At 43.9% G+C, this 10908-nt stretch overlaps 1 long non-coding RNA gene across 1 annotated transcript; it reads left to right on the forward strand.

Annotated features, from left to right (window-relative positions):
* The first annotated feature begins 4428 nt into the window (after nt 1-4428).
* Nucleotides 4429-7429, forward strand: LOC116664070. The gene is made up of 2 exons (XR_004320399.1): nt 4429-5671; nt 6171-7429. It is a non-coding gene; the product is annotated as an uncharacterized LOC116664070 (long non-coding RNA).
* Nucleotides 7430-10908: the final 3479 nt, after the last annotated feature.

Raw genomic sequence — 10908 nt, forward strand, 5'->3', positions numbered from 1 at the left:
CTTGGACTTTGGTCTCTATCACCAGCAGCTCTGTGACCTTGACAAGTAACTTAGCATCTGTGCTGCAGTTTGCTCATCTTTAAATCCAGGGGGTAGATGATCCCTGAGGTGCCTGCAGATCTAACTTGTTATCATTTTTCTTGCACTGATTTTACAGAGTTGGTCTCTTTCCATGTTAGGCACTCAGGTACTAGGTTGCCAAAACATTGGATAAGTTCTATCCCAGCCAAGTCATTGTATATCCATAGCTTAGGTCTGAGGAGGGAACAGGCCCAGCTCTGTACAGTGAGCTCTGCTTGGAGGCAGGAGGATTTCCCCTACACCTCTTAGTCCTCCCAGCCCTCACTGGGGAAAAGCCTGCTCTTTTCAGAGCTTTGGTGGGAGGGGAAAAAGCCCCAAGGCCCTGCTTGAGACTGGCTGAGGCAAGAGTTGGTGAGGGTCTTGTTAACAGTCCCCACAGAATAATTCACAACCTGTACTACATGGATACTGAATATTCCCAGACTGTATCTGAGCAGATTAGGCAGGCCAAACAACTTGTAAGTCCTTCAGAGAATGATTAAGTTCCTCTCCAGGATTTTATCAGGTTTCTTCCGCTAACTCAACTGCCCAGGAGGGAAAAAATACCCTGACCTAATGGTCAGAATGTTAGATCTGTGTACATAGGCACTGCATGGCCCAGAAATTCACCAGGACCCTTTAAACACCAGATGTCAACCCATGCACTGGAGCACTGACAAAGTTCAAGGCCTATGGGCAATATACAGGTGTGTGGACTGCAGGGAGCCAACTCCCCAGCTTGGAGCTCAACATAGGGGGCACGAGTAAGACCCCAGAGTTAGATCCTGGGATCCAAACCTGGCCTGGCCACCTCCTTGCAGTCTAGCCTTAGCCATGTCACAACCTCTTAAAGTCTCAGTTTTCTCTTCTGTTAAGTAGGTACAAAAATTCTTCCCTTAGGGTTGTTACAGGGATGAAAATGAGATAAAGAATAGAAAGCATTTTGTCTGGCACATAGCAAAGTACTCAATAAATTGTGGCTGCTTAGGTGGCAGAGGAAAAGTCATTTCTCCTTTCTGAGCCTCAGTTTTGTCATCTATAAAATGGGGCAACTGAACTAGAGAAGCTCCTGGAGGGACCATATATTACTGACTGTTCTCCACTGTGCCAAACATAGCAGAGGAACTTGCTAAAGTTTCCTTAAATGAACTGGTGTTACAGACACTCATTCAGACACACCAATAATGGTCACCTGCAGGCAGACACAAGGCTCTGGGATCCCCAAATCGGTAAGACCCATCCATGCTCTCCAGGCATTCAGAATGAGCAGGGGTAGGTATGAAAATTCAGAGGAGGAAGAAACAGAAATGACCAAGTCCAACAAGACAGATAAAAACTCTGAAAACTGGTGGTTTTTAAACTGATTTTAGCGGAAGGGTAGCCATTGGGTAGAGAGGAGGATATTGTATGACCAAAGGGAAGAAAAGGGAATGTTTGATGGTGGTTGAACAGTAGGTTCACTTGGGGGTGAATTGGGACATGAGCCTGGAAAGGTAGATGGGAGGCATGTGGTGAAGGGGCTTGAATTCCAGGTTCAGATGTTCAAGTCTCATTGTGTAAGTTGAAGCCATACATTTCTCTTCCCCACCCTGCCCCTCTCACCTAGAGCTATGGTCAGAGGTCAAAGACTGTGCTCTCCAAATGTGGAAATGGAGCTGTACAAAGCCAGTTTTAAAAACCCCTTGGTACCATATCCTTGATCCCTAGACTGATGGGTTAACATAGCAGGTCCCTGGACTCAGTCATTTCCACTTCACCTCTGTTGAGATTCTGCCCCATGAATAGCCTGACCATTGGGCAGACTGAACCCAGCTTCATGGACTGCACTATCCAGACCTTTCTGTCATCAAGGGCTAGGACCAGCAAAATACCATGACTTAAACAACAGTTTATTCTGTACAGGACAGGTCTCCTGGTCCCTGGATAGCATCAAGAGGCGTGGGCTGGACAGCTGTGGGATACAGCGTATACACAGCCGTGGGATACAGTGTATATCCTTGCTCCCCACCTGACTGGCGGTGACTCAAGGACAGATCCAGAGGCTAACCAGGGCCCTGCTGTTGTGGCCTGTCAGGCAGAGATGGTCTGTGCCCCTCAGCTTCTCTCTCACTGCAGTTTGAACTAAAGAGCATGGAAAATACGAATCATTAGCTGAGGCTGCTGAAACAAAAAGGAGTTGCAATCTTGGGCTGGAGATGCCGCGTGTGACGGTGATGAAGGCTACTCACAAATATTTGTGCCTTCTCTGCAGTCAGGTCTTGGTGAAACTGTACATTCCCACCCAATTAAGTTAGGTGTGGTCATTTGACTTGCTTTAACCAAGGAAATGTGAGCCAAAGTGACTTAGGTGGACACTGTCAAAGTTGGCATATGATTCATTATGTTCATTTTTCAAGGCTGTTGCTGTTCTGGGCTCCCAAGTGGCTCTGGTCAGCAGAACTCCTCCTCTCCCTTCAACTAACCCTCGGTGGACACGTATGTAGTACGAGCCAGATATAAACCTTTGCTGTTTCAGGCCGTTGAGATCTGGGGTTGTTTGTTACTGAAGCATAACTAGCTTCTCCTGACTAGCATACCACAATAGGCTATGTTATCATTTCAGGTATGAGGAGGCAGAGAAGTCTGGTTATAGAGAAAGAGAATGGAGTAGACACAGCAAGATAAAGAGAAGCACCACTGAGAGAAAAAAACTGGGAGATGATAACCAAATCTCAGTTCCAGGGGTCTTCTTAATCACCCCCTTTCTTTCTTGAGGTTACACAAGAGGGTCTGTGTTCACTGAAAGTAAAAAACTGACCAAATCATGGTGGTGTGGGAACCCGCACAGCATCCTTGATCCAGAAGTTTTGTGTTCTCGCCAAGAATGCCCTTGGAATTTCCAGGAGATTTCTCCAGTACTTGGTATTCAGTCATTTCTCCATAAATGTTTGTTGAATGGCTGTTTCTTGGCTGTTAACGAAACAAGCCAGTAAGAGAAAGAGTATGTGGGAAGGAAGGTAAGAACATTAGGCTTAAAAGACTTATTTCCATTCCAAATATGGAGTCCATATATACAATGGAATACTAATCAGCCATAAAAAAGAATGAAATAATGCCATTTGCAGCCACATGGATGGACCTAGAGATTATCATACTAAGTGAAGTAAATCAAAGACAAATATTATATGAGATTTATATGTGGGATCTAAAAAAAATCACACAGATAAACTTATTTACAAAACAGAAACAGACTCACAGACATAGAAAACAAACTCATGGTTACCAAAGGGGAAAGGATAGGGATGGATGAATTAGGAGTTTGGGATTAGCAGATACACACTACTATATACAGAATAGATAAACAACAAGGTCCTACTGTATAGCACAAGGAACTATATTCAATTGCTTCTAATAACTTAAAATGAAAAAGAACATGTATATATGTGTAAACGAGTCACTATGCTATACACCAGAAACTAACACAACATAGTAAACCAACTATACTTCAATAAAACAATTAAAAAATAAAAAAAGGACTCTTTTATTTTCTGAAGAATGACTATAATTATTGTGATCAGGAAGGACAAATGTCCCACAAATATTTATTGAACACCTTTTATGTGCAAGGCATTTAACTAAAGTTTTCTGGGATCAAGGAACGTGGGTAAGAGACATGGATCTTTTCCTCCAGGAAAAGTATCTACGTATGTTGCAGGGTAAAACCCTCTTTCTGTGTGTCATTTGATGTGTTTTTCCAACTGTGTTACCATTGTCCCAAATGCTACCTGGGCCCCCTATAGCTGCGACAAACACATGGCAGGTTTTCTAGGAGAGCTTTAATATTAAACTCACTGTCCCTCCCCCACCCCCATAGGAGCACCCATACTTACCAGACTACATTCCCCCATATTTGGCTACAAGAGAGTGTCAACATGAGCACAGCTTACTAATGTGGCACCTTTAACAGGAACACTCCCTTGAATATGGACATCAGGGTCTGTTTGTTTAAAAAACAAAACAAAACAAAACAAAAACCTCATTACTTGATCGTCCCATCTTGTTTAACAGCACTGCCTCTCTACTTGTGTACCAAGACTCCCCCCGGAGTCCGCAGTCCTGACTCAAAGCAATTAAGGGAAAGTGAAGAATCTATAATTAAAGCGAGAGACAATTGCTTCTTGCACTGGGTTTTGGAATGCAGCGTGTCACGTCCCACGGAACAAGATACAGCGTGCTTTCCCCATACACAAGAGTGCTTTCTTTCTTGAGGATTTGTGATACTACCATCAAGAACCCAAGGAAGGGTTCCAGGGAGGGTTTGGAGCTTTGAGAAAGGTCTTAAGGCCACTGTGGATGTCTTCCTTCAGTGTTCGGTGACATAGAGCTGGTCCTGATTCTGCTGTGCGCCCCCTGAGTACTCTTGCTCCCTGGAGGGTTTGCACAGGCAAAATGGTTCTAGGACAGAAAAAGGCCGTGAGTTTTCCTGTCTTACATCTTACCTTCTGCCTTTCAACAGCAGCAATTATGCATAGGTTGAATCAAGCCGACTTGTGGTGAGTGTTGTCTCAAGAACAGCCATATTCCCTATGTATGTCAAGTTGAAAAAGCATCTTCAAGTTAATTAGCTCTTCCTCACAACCTCTTACACGACAGCATCAGAGGGATTGCCATCACCCCCGCTCTACAGAGTAGCAAATCAAAGGCACCGAGGACGCAAGATCATCCAGCTGGGAGGTGGTTGAGCAGGAACAAGAATGTGGATGCCTGGCTTCCAGCAACGGTGCTCTTTTCATGAACCACGCACAACCTGGTTTTATATTAATATTTAATTCCCTGTTTAAAAGCAACACATGATAAGGTGAAGAGGAGAGGAGAAGGCAGCACCAAAGGTCTTTTCTACACATGAACATAAAAGGTGACAGTAATGAGGTTGGGACTGAAGGAGTGTCTCACTCGACATGGGCCAGCACAGCACTGCAGCCCAGACTCCTAAATGGCTGATGGGAGAGCCTGGTGTTTATAGCCCAAGATGGGACACAAAGGACATCTTCACGAAGACAGAAAGGCAAGTACGTTCATTTTGTTCCCAGCACCTTCAAGGAAGTTGGAGGTAATCATTAGAAATCTGCATTTTCTTCCCTCAAAACTTTTGGGTCAGCAAAGGAATGAGCCACCAGTCAACCCAGGCAGCATGTTTGGGGGAAAACAAAGACAAAATATGTGGTCAGGACTGCATCTAGGGTTTCCTTAAGCCAGAGCCTGTGCAGAAATGACAAAGTCCACAAGCTTCGCGGTCCCGAGCCCTGAGCCAGCCTCAGGGGCCACATCGGAGCTGTGGAATGGTTTTAATCACGGCTTCCTGGCAATTCCCGCATTCTGTCGTATTGAATGCCGCCTATTCATTTTTATATTTTTATACTAGGTTCTCGAGTTTCCACTGATGTTCTTAACAGGAACATATGTGAAAGTGACCTCTGCAGCCTCCCGAGAGGTGAGCAGGGCTCCTCTCTTATGCTGCTGACCGTGAAACCTGATGCAAACATGCCCGTGGACGCGGACGGCCCCAGTGCCTCCTGCTCCAGCTGACGTCAGGCTCCCACTCATCCAGGCCCTAGGAGGGCCGCTGTGTTCGGTCAGTTCAGAATGAGGAATTCTAAAATTTTGTTCCTGTGCTGTGCACTGCCAACAGCTTAATTTTCAGTTGAGATGATTCGGTTTGGAGGCCTATGGGTGGGCTAGGGTACTGAAAACAGGCAGTGAACATCCTTATTTTTGTAACGACTCTTTCTTGGATGACGAGCAAATCCCTTCTCTCCAAGTACTTTTTTTTTCTTTTCTTTTTTTTTAGTGGAGGTACTGGGGCTCGAACCCAGGACCTCATGCCTGCTAAGCACGCACTGCCACTGAGCTATCATTTCTTCCCCCTCCGGGTACTTTCTGTTGGGACCCTGGCTTCTCCTTAAGCGAACCTGCTTTCTTCATTTAGTAGAAATTGCTTTTGCTCGGTAGAAATGCTTCTTTGAGTTTGTTCTCTCCGGAGGACCATTTCCACCTCAGCTAGTTCAGTGGAGGAGGGAGCCAGACCTTCCTTAGTGCTGGAGGTGAAGGAAACTCTCTGTTCTTTTTCTGAGGTCTTGGCGCTGGAGGAGGGAGCTCAGGCTGCCGGCCGAGTTCCAGAAGAGGCTGGGTATTTTTAGCACGGCCTTCTTTACTTCCCCGCACCTGCCATGATCTGTAACCCAAGGGCTACTTAAATGCCAGCGAGATGACTGAGGACAAGGCCGCCTGAGCTAATGCCCTGAAATACCATCCGAGGGAGGCTTTTCTTGCGGGAGACATTGCATTACCAGCTCTGTGCCTCTTCTTGTTCCTCCCCAGACTGTGGGGCTGCTACGGGTCCTGGCTGAGGTGTGTGACGTCTGGCCTGGGAAAAAGTTGGAGAAAACCACCGGATCTGTGTACCTCGATGCCAACCACTTTAGTTCTGATGATTTTACTCATGGCTCCCAACTGCAGTCTTTCCCTCTCCTGTTCATGCCAGATGGAAGCAACCAGAGAATGTCTCCACATACTTCCCTGAAGCAAAATCCTTTTTTGATATGGGAAGATCAAAATAATCAACTATGTGACGATGGGGGACAAAATCCAGCTAATGTTCTAGGCCAGATGATGATGTGGGGGGGTGCAAACATCCTTCTCATAGAGGGTACAACTCACTGAACTCATTACTCCCTAAAGATGAGGCAAGCTGAGAATAGAAATACGTTCTCAAGACACCTGCTACGTTTGTGGAGGACAGTTTCATCATGGGCCATGAAGGACAATGAGTGTGTCTTAGGATGTCTCCAATCCTGGAGTGTGACCTCAGCCCATACTGCCCACCGCATTCCCTGGTGCCACTGTCAGACATACAATAATGGGCTGAAAAATCCTAGGGCCAGCCTTCTAGAGGTGGGTGTTCTTAGGTGCCTCTGCTGATTTCTCTGGCTACTCTAAATTCTCCCCAATGCCATGGAAGACCTGGTTATAAAGGGAAGAACTTATTTCAAAAGGAAGTGAACCAGAACTTAAATATCCGAATGAGTTTTGTCCCCTTTAAGGTGGTCAGTTTTCATTTAGTTGAGTGAAACTTGCAAGCAGTGAATCACACAACCCATGATACAGTTTAGTTAAAAATGACATGTATGATATACATAATATAGATGTGTATACACACAAACAAAACAATTTGGAAATTTGCACATTGATCATGTAACTGAATTTACTTCCTCTGGGGAGGGGGAGGGGTCTAGGATTGGATATGGTGGTCAAAGAGGAGTGTAGCCATATCTTTAAGGTTTAATTTATATAAGTAGAATATTTTTACAAATTATATAAAGTGTTAACGGTTTCTTATTTTTCTTTACTGTTATTTTAAAATACGTTCGTGAAAGTATCATAGAAAATTTGAGAAATCTTCTCATTGCATGTTTTATAATTTGGCGTGTACACAAACTAAAGCCACACAGCAATTAAAAATCAATTAAAAAATAAAGTGGTCCATCTCCTTCAGGGCACCCAACTGTTTTTAAGTAAGTACCTGTTATTTGCCAGGCAAAACACTGGACACCAGAAATTTTAAAACAATCAACTCAGAATTCCGGCCTTTCTAAGTTGCTGCTTGTGGCAAACTCAGATTTCAGGCTGCCCACTAGAGCTGTCATTAGTGCTATTTTACAAGCCACCTAATAAAATTAGTTTCATTACCTTACCATCTTGTGTTTGGACCAAAAGCAACACACCTCCAGCTCAGTCACTTACCAAATGTGCCATACCTGGCTCCGGGCACCTTAAGGCTGTTCCAAAATGCCAACCTACCCTCGAAGGATAAGGATTTGCCTCATGAGCCAAAGTCAAAAGACTGTGCTACACCGTGAAAAAAAGAATGAAATAATGCCATTTGCAGCCACATGGATGGACCTAGAGATTATTATGTTAAATGAAGGCGAAGACAAATATCATGCTATCACTTATATGTGGAATCTGAAAAAAATGATACAAATGAACTTATTTACAAACAAGAAATAGACTCACGGACATAGAAAACAAACTGTGGTTACCAAAGGGGTAAGGGCTTGGGGGGAGGGATAAATTAGAAGTTCAGGATTAGCAGATACAAACTACTATATATAAAATAGATAAATGACAAGGCCCTCCTACAGGAGGGTTATTCAATATCTTGTAATAACCTATAATGGAAGAGAATCTGAAAAAAAAATATAACTGAATCACTTTGCTGTACACCTGAAACTAACACAACACTGTAAATCAACTATACTTCAATTAAAAAAAAAAAAGAATGTGTTACAGAGTCTAAGGAAACAGAGGCTCCAAATGTGGCGCTCCAAATATTTTTGGAAAAAATACAAGTAAAAGAACATACAGCCAAATTTTGACTATGGTTTCTTAGTTGATGGAATGAAGAGAAATATCTGAAATACTTTCTGTACTTTACAAAGTTTCAAAAATGAACACGTTTTACTTTTACAATGGTAATAAAAAGTCGATACATGTTCCCAAACTCCTTTAACCATCAGCAACAATGCTTTCCATGTAAATACGAGCCCTCTCAAAAGGACAGTTTTGAAAGGGGCAGTGCTGCTCACTCTGAATCACCTGTTCGGTTCCTCGCCAAATTCTGCGTGTTTCCTATTTCACAGCCACAGCCTATTCGTGTGCTTGCCTTCATGCCCCTCGTGGCAGGAACACTCCTTGTGGACCACCCCTCTCCCCTGCAGCACCCAGCTTCGGACGTCCACTGGGCAATAACACAAGCCATGAGAGCAGCAGACTCTCCCCAGACTAGGCTGGACAGGGCAGGACTTGAACCCAGTTCAGACAGGCACCAGAGTTCACCTTCTTAACACCAGACTGCATCGCCCCTCCAGGTGCTCAATGAGAGGAGACCCATGACACATGTTTACTGAGTGAACAAACGTTGCACATGTGCTGTTGCAATTTGCGGTTACACGTCATTAACAGCAATAGGAAAGCCGGCAGCCAGTGTCTTCCCAACTATGAGAAGAGAAGAAACAAAGGTCACTCTGGCCTGTGTTCACCTCCGCTCACTCTCCATCAGCCTTGCCGTCTGAGTATGATGTGCTTCCCCCAGCTGTGTGGTCAGTGGGGAAGCCGGGACTCATGTCCTTCTTTCCTCCAGGGAAGCTGGCATAGCTTGTGACTTCTCAGTCATCAGCCACATTCCTCCCAGGCACAGATGCTGGTGCTTGCTCTCTGGGTTTCTGGGTTCCTCCATTACAGGGAATGCATTGGGGGTTCAATGTCATTGTTTCTTGGGATGTGCTGAGCTGGTGGACCTGAGGGCCCTGGGATTGCCAAAGACAAACAGAAGCCCCGGGAAGTAACAACACTGTCACCGAGCACACCCGGTCCAGGGCAAGGCCAGGCCACGTACGAGCCCTTCTGTGCAACTCCAGAGCCATTTCAGAAATCACCATGAGGAGATAGACTGACTTGTTTAGGGGTGAAAATGCCCTTTTGGGCTTTAGAGTTACCCAGGCTGGAGTCTGAATAGGGATGAAGGCCCTTTAATCTCTCCTAGCCTCCAGGAGAAGGTTTCTCCTTCTGCAAACTACAGGCAAGAGTACCCACCTCATAAAATTTTTAGGAGGATGAAGTGTGATGACAGAACCACCATGTCTACCACTTCCTCTCCAACATTCACACATGGGAAAATGACCAGCAAATTAATTACTCCTATTTACCCCTCGAAATAAACAAGCTCACTTGTCTTGCTACCAGATGTGTCTTCAGTATAAACTATTGATGAATGAAAGTGAACATTTCTTGTCTTATATTTCACATAGAGAAGTCAAGGGTACACACTTCTTTTTTTAAAAAAAATTTTGATTAAAGTGTAGTTAATTTACAATGTTAGTTTCAGGTATACAGCAAAGCCATTCAGTTATATATATATATATATATATATAAATATATACACACACACACACATATATACATTTTCCTTTTCAGATTCTTTTCCATTATATGTTATTACAAGAAATTGAATATAGTTCTCTGTGCTATACAGTAGGTCCTTGTTGTTTATCTGTTTTATATATAGTAATGTGTGTCTATTAATCTCCACCCCCTGATTTATCCCTCCCTGAAGATTACACACTTCTATTTGCACATTTTTAGGGAATTGGGAAGTACTATTTAAAAAGCATAGGCTTTGGAATTAGCACAGCCCGATTTTGCCATTTATTAGCTGTGTGATATTAGCCAAGTCACTAAACCTCTCTGTGCCTCAGTTTCTTCACCTGAAAAACAAGGATAAATAATAGTACCCACTTCATCAGGTTGTTGGGATAATTGAGCTAATTAATGAATGTAAATCACAGTGCCTGCCATGTCAAATGTTCTAATAAATATTACTTTTATAATTATTAGGAACTTATAGAAGGTCCAAGGTGTGTGGACACGTGCACCCACACATCTGTGTCTCTGCGGGTCTGTGTCTAAAACATTAGCCCAAACACATTAGTATCATGCCGTTTGGAGTTGTCTTCAGGACAATGAGCTCTTTTCACCCCAGACTCTTCTCAGAATGAGGCTGCTCTTCCATGACTTGGAGTGTGATTTCTGTTCTCTTCTAGGCCACTTCGCTTATTTCTTTTAACCAGATCTGTTGCATGAAAACGCTGGGGAGGTGGGACCTTGAAGCCCTGTCAGAAGTGTATCGGGTGGGCTCCAGGGGCAAGTCAAGACCTGATCCCTTTCTGTTTTATTTTAGAACTTTTTATTGATGTGCACCATACATACAGAGATGCACACACATCTTATAAATATGACTCAAAGGAGTTTTCA

The sequence above is a fragment of the Camelus ferus genome, chromosome 6 (genome assembly GCF_009834535.1).
Source record: "Camelus ferus isolate YT-003-E chromosome 6, BCGSAC_Cfer_1.0, whole genome shotgun sequence".
NCBI lineage: Eukaryota > Metazoa > Chordata > Mammalia > Artiodactyla > Camelidae > Camelus > Camelus ferus.